The sequence below is a fragment of the Rhincodon typus genome, unplaced genomic scaffold (assembly GCF_021869965.1).
Source record: "Rhincodon typus isolate 14 unplaced genomic scaffold, sRhiTyp1.1 hic_rhity00002612, whole genome shotgun sequence".
Classification (NCBI taxonomy): Eukaryota; Metazoa; Chordata; class Chondrichthyes; order Orectolobiformes; family Rhincodontidae; genus Rhincodon; species Rhincodon typus.
Window position 1 is genome coordinate 1 of NW_025968250.1, and position 6,137 is coordinate 6,137.

A 6,137-nucleotide genomic window follows, 5' to 3' on the forward strand; every position below is an offset into this window, starting at 1 on the left:
CAGGGCACTAACATCTATTTAGTATTTTGTAAAGTTGTATTGGTGAGGTTGGCCAGGCCAAGCTAACGTTTCTGACCTGATGCAGGATTGATATTGGCTTCATATGAAGGATTAGGTAAACAATGAGGAGTCATCACTACCCCTTCTGTAAATTTCATACATCAGTATTCCATTCATCAAGTTGTGTTCACTAGTGCTGGAAATGATCGGGTGGGGAAAAAAAAAATCATATGACAATCTAGATTAATTGACTGGATGAGGAGTTCTTTTCTGGTGAGTGTTAAAAATTTAGATAAAAAGACTCCCTTACCTCAGTATACTTTTGTGTAATTCATGTTTGATACAAACCACCACTATGACTTCTGAATGGTGAAACATTTGTCCTCTCCAAACTTATTGAAATGTCATTCCACTATGGCATTATGTTCTTGTAAAATTGCAGTAATTCATCAAGCATGCACTGCAGTACCTTACCAAGGCGCCTCTGACTGCATGTGCCAAATCTGTGATCACTTCACCTGGAAGGACAACAGGAGACTCACAAGGAAGTCACACTTGCAGGATTTCCTCCAGATCTCACACCATCTTAACTTGAGTGTATTGCAGTTCCTTCAGTGTCGCTGGATCAAATTCCTGGAGCTGCTTTCCCAGTGGCTGTACCTTCTCTTTCCTCCCCCCGCACCCCTCAGGACTGCAGCAGATAAAGGCTGCTCATCATCACCACCTCAAGGCAATTAGGATTGTGCAATCAGTGCTGTCCTGGCCTGAGATGCCTATATCCCATGGAAGCATTTTTATTAAACTAGACTTCTGTTTTAATAAATATGCCTCATGCTACTTGATTCAAGCTCTTCTGCTGGCGTCACTGTCAGGTAGAATAGAAAGTTGAGCCTGACCAGCAGCTCCAATTAGCTTTTACGTGGACATCCCAGGAGACAAAATCTTGGCTGAGGATCTTGCACCTTTTCTGTATCTCTGCTGGAAAAATACATGTTTGTGAAATGTGCAGTGAGAACAGATCTCACTTAGTAATGCCCCCTGTGGTAATTAGCATGCCAATAGTCACAATATGAGCATGCTTTTGAATAATTGCTTATAGTGCTGGCATGATGCAGCATATTAAAGGAAAACAGTACTGAAGTGGGGACATAAAAGTGTGAATGTATCACTGATGTATCAAATGTCCACTACTAAATAGGTTACTGATGGGCTGTCTGATCAATTAATTTCATACATGCATGCAAAGTGCTAATCCACAGAGAAAAGAGATTTTTTTTAACTATTCGCTATGTATCAAGTGCTTCAATTAATCTATGGCTATGTTTTCTGTCAGAATATGATTAATGAAGGCTATGCTGCAACACAGTTAATCAACCAACTGCATGACATCATTATCGATAAAGAAGATCTTAATGATCAACAGAAATCAGCAATCACACTAAAACTGGCAGTAAGTATGCCCTGAAATAACCTGAGCTATATTTTTCTTAATCTGTCTCTGGTTTTACAGTATACAAATTTCTTCTCGTAACTCCATCTAGCTGTGTATGCTTTGGTATCCTGACTTGTGAAAACTGTCTGCCTTAAACCACCACCACCAACACCCCCTCCCCCACTTGAAAGCAGTTGGCTAAAATACTAGTGTAATAAGTTAGTGAGTGGTTCATTAGCCATTGTAGAGTTTTCAGGAGTTTAACTGTAGTTTGATTCCCTTGAAGAATACTTTTTGTTATACTGGTTGGACATGATGTAACGTCTTTTCCCCTGAAGGCTAAATTTGAAATGCTTCCATGAAATTGAGGTCTTTATTTGCTTGAGGGAAAATTCACAGAACTTATTCATAGCAAACCTTTTGTATATTACGTTTTTTTTTTAAAGAAAAGCACTGATCTCTGTCAACTTGTCCTTGTTCACATTTCCAAACGCAACAGTTATCATGACCAAGCTTCAATTTCTACAACAGATTTACAAATAGTTGTAGTTTAGCTGAATGATGCATCTTGAATTGTATTGCTAATTTTATTCATTGGTATTCTTGCAAATTTGTTGTAGTCACTATTTAAAGATTTTCCATTAAGAGGAGCTCCTCATTTCTGGACAGAAATACAATATTCTTGAAAACTGGCCCTCGATGCCAATTGACTGAAATCCTAACTCTGTTTGAAAGTTACTTTTCAATCTACCTCTGACAATATATAGTTAGCTTTACAGAATGTTATGCTGTTGCATTTATTCTAAGATTGGCCTTTTTTTTTGCTCCCCAGGAAGTTGATAAATGCTTAATCGATGGTGCTGATGAGTACCTGCAGATGATCAGTCTTTCTGCAGTTATTATGCAACAGTTTACACAGACCACTTAATCAAACTATAGATGAGCAACAGTTGAAGAAAATAACTCCTTTCAATTATTTAGTCTCACAAAGACCTGAAAGGTCTATGTACAGTCAAAAGTCCTCAAGCTGTGTGTTGACTTTTCTACAGTGCTTTTAGATCAGTGTTTCATACAAAATAAAGTGTTTCTAAATATGTTTGAAATGTAATAATTTTTTGACATCAATTATTTCACCAAGTCTAGTCAATACACATGAACAACAAATTTTAAAACATCGCTGACTTGAGAGGGGTCATTCCTTAAAATTATTTTCTATGCATACTGCTGAGGTGATTTCAGACTTATACTGAAATGATGCAGCAATGTTTTGCTACTTTTGGTCTCCAGAAAAAAGTATTAGAGCTAAAGGCTGATATGTACCGAAGACTGCTGAAAAAAAGTGGCTGCACGATTGATATATTGATTATAATGTCCTTAACCCTTAAGACTCTGAAAGGGTCGTTTAACATCTTTATTCTATAAATGGGAAGAGACTGAAAGCAAGAAACCACAGGCCAATTAACGTAACATTTGTCATAAGGAAGTTGCCAGATTCCATTATTATGGAGAATACAGCAGAATACTTGGAAAATTGATGTGTTCAGGCAGTGTCAACATAACTTTGTGAACAAGAAATTTTGTACCTTCCTTCCACTCACGTCTGTTAAGTATCTTTGTGAAGTAATGAGGTGAATTAAGGGTGCAATTGGATTTCCAAAAAGCTTTTGATAAACAGTACTGACTAAATTGTTGGAGCTGCAGGCTGACAAGTGCCGAGATCCTGATGGACTTCATCCTAAAGCCTTAAAAGTAGTAGCTAGTGAGAGTTATGCATTGGTTTTAATTTTCTAGAACTCTTGATTTGTGGACGGTCCCATTGGATTGCAAGATAGCAAATGAAACTCCTTTATACAAGAAGTGACAAAAAGCCGGAAACTACAGACCATTTAGCTTAACATTATTTCATGGGGAAAATGTTAGAAGCAACTGATGATGAAGTTAAAATGGCATTTAGAAAAGTTCATGGCCCTTTGGCCCTCCGAGCCTGCGCCAATCATCATGCCCTGACTAAACTAAAAAACAAACCTGCCCTTATTCGGTCCATTTCCTTCTATTCCCCCCCCCCCCCCCCCCCTTCCCCCCAATTCATGTCACCATCCAGATGCCTCTTAAATGTTGCCAATGTGCCTGCTTCCTCCACCTATGCTGGCAGTACATTTCCAGGCTCTTACCACGCTCCGTGTGAAAAGCTTTCCTCACACATCTCCCTTCAACTTTTGCCCTCTCACCCTAAACCTGTGGCCCCCTGCAATTGAAACTTCAACCCTGGGAAAAAGCCTCTGACTATCCACCGTATCTATGCCTCTCATAATCTTGCAGACCTTTATCAGGTCTCCTTTCAGCTGCCGTCTTTCCAGTGAAAACAATCCTGGTCTTTTTAACCTTTCCTCATAGCCAATGTCCTCGAGACCAGGCAACATCCTGGTAGACCTTCTCTGCACTCTCTCCAAAATTTCCACGTCCTTCTGGTAATGTGGCAACCAAAACTGCACACAGTACTCCAAATGCAGCCTAACAAGGGTTCCATATCGCTGCAATATGGTTTGCCAACTCTTGTACTCCATGGCTGACAAAATCAAACATGCTATATGCCTTCCTAATCAGTTTGGCCACCTATGTTGCCACTTTTGGGTAACTGTGGACCTGCGTGCCCAGATATGTACGTTAATGTTGCTGAGAGTTCTGTCATTTACAGTATAATTCACATCTATATTTGATCCTCCAAAATGCATCACCTTGCATTTGTCTGGATTAAACTCCATCTGCCATTCCTGTGTCCAAGTTGTCAATCTATATCCTGTTGTATCCTTTCACAATCATGGGCACTATCAGCGGCTCCACCAAGCTTTGTGTCATCTGAAAACTTACTAATCAGACCATCCACAGTTTCCTCCAGACCATTATATATGCTACAAAACACCAGAGGACCCAAGACTGATCCCTGTGGAACACCGCTAGTTACCAGTCTCCATTCTGAAAAACACCCTCCCACCGCTACCCTCTGTCTTCTATGACCAAGCCAGTTTTGTATCCATCTAGCCAGCCCACCCCGAATCCCATGTGATTTTAGTTTTAGAACCAATCTGCCATGTGGGATTTTATCAAATGCCTCACTAAAGTGCATATGAACTACATCCACAGCTCTTCCCACATGAATTATCCGTTGACCTCTTCAAAAAATTCGATCAGGTTGGTGAGGCATGCCCTTTCCTGTACGAAACCATGCTGCCTGTTGCTAACTAGTACATTTTCTTCCAAATGTGCATATATCCTGTCCCTCATTATCCTCTCCAAGAGATTCCCCACCACAGATGTCACTCACTGGCTGAAATTTCCTGGATTATCCCTGCTTCCTTTCTTAAGCAAGGGAACAACATTGGCTAACCTCCAGTCCTCTGGAACCTTGCCTGTGGTCAAAGAGGATGTGAAGACATCTGTTGATACACCAGCTATTTCTTCCCTTGCCTCGCAGTAAGCTGGGATAGATCCTACCTGGCCCTGGGGACTTGTCTACCTTAATGCAATTTAGGATACCCAAAACTTCCTCCTTTTAATATATCGACATTTTCTAGACCTCAACATCAGTCATGTTCTTCTCCTTGGTGAATACCGATACAAAGAACTTATTAAGGATCTGTCCCAATTCCTGTGGCTCCATGCATATCATCCCTCCTTTGTCCTTGAGGGGACCTACTCTTTCCCTTGCTACCCCCTTTCCTCCAATATATGCATAAAAAGCCTTGGGATTCTCCTTGACCCTGTTTGCTAAAGACATTTCATGGCCCCTTTTAGCCTTCCTAATTTCTCTATACTCTTCAAGGGCTTTGTCAGTTTTTAGCTACCTGGATCTATGGTATGCTTCCTTTTGATTTAAGTTTACAAATTTCTTTGTCATCCATGGTTACTGGATGCTGCCATTCCTATCCTTCAGTTTGCAGGGACACGCATGTCCTGCACTTTAATCAACTGGTCTTTTAAAAGCTTCCCATATGCCAGACATAGATTTGCCTTCAAGTAACTGCTCCCAATCCACATTCTCCAGTTCGGATGTAATTGGCCCTTGTCCAATTAAACACCCTCACTCGAGGGCCACTCTTGTCCATGACTACTTGAAATCACTGAAACATCAATCACCTGCCCTGGTTCGTTCCCTAATACCAAGTCTAGTATGGCCTCCTTTCTGGTTGGATTGTCAACACACTAACTCAAAAAGCCCTCCTCGACACACATAAGAAATTGCTCTCCATCTGATCCTCTGCCTCTATGGGAGTCCCAGTCAATAAGATAATCAACATGTTTTTGCAAAAGGGAACTTGTTTGACCAATCTAAGAATCCTTTGTAAAGGTAATATGTGCTGTGGACAAAGGGTGACCAGTAGACGTACTGTAGTTAGATTTCCAAAAGGCAGTGATAAAGTACCATACCAAAAGGTTATTGCAGAAAATAGAAGTTCAGTGTAGGGCAGCATGGTGGCTTACTGGTTAGCACTGCTGCCTCACAGCGTCAGGAACCTGGGTTTGATTCCACCCTCTGGCGACTGTCTGTGTGGAGTTTGCACATCCTCCCCGTGTCTGCATGGGTTTCCTCTGGGTGCTCCGGTTTCCTCCCACAGTCCAAAGATGTGCAGGCTAGGCGAAATTGGCCATGCTAAATTGCCCAGTGTTCACGGATGTGTAGATTAGGTGGGTCACGGGGGATGGGTCT

The 6,137-nt window shown here is 41.1% G+C and overlaps 1 long non-coding RNA gene across 1 annotated transcript; it reads left to right on the forward strand.

Moving 5' to 3' along the window:
• Positions 1 to 1,334: 1,334 nt before the first annotated feature.
• On the forward strand, positions 1,335 to 2,540 carry LOC125481565. The gene is made up of 2 exons (XR_007261382.1): positions 1,335 to 1,450; positions 2,265 to 2,540. It is a non-coding gene; the product is annotated as an uncharacterized LOC125481565 (long non-coding RNA).
• The last annotated feature ends 3,597 nt before the right edge of the window (positions 2,541 to 6,137 follow it).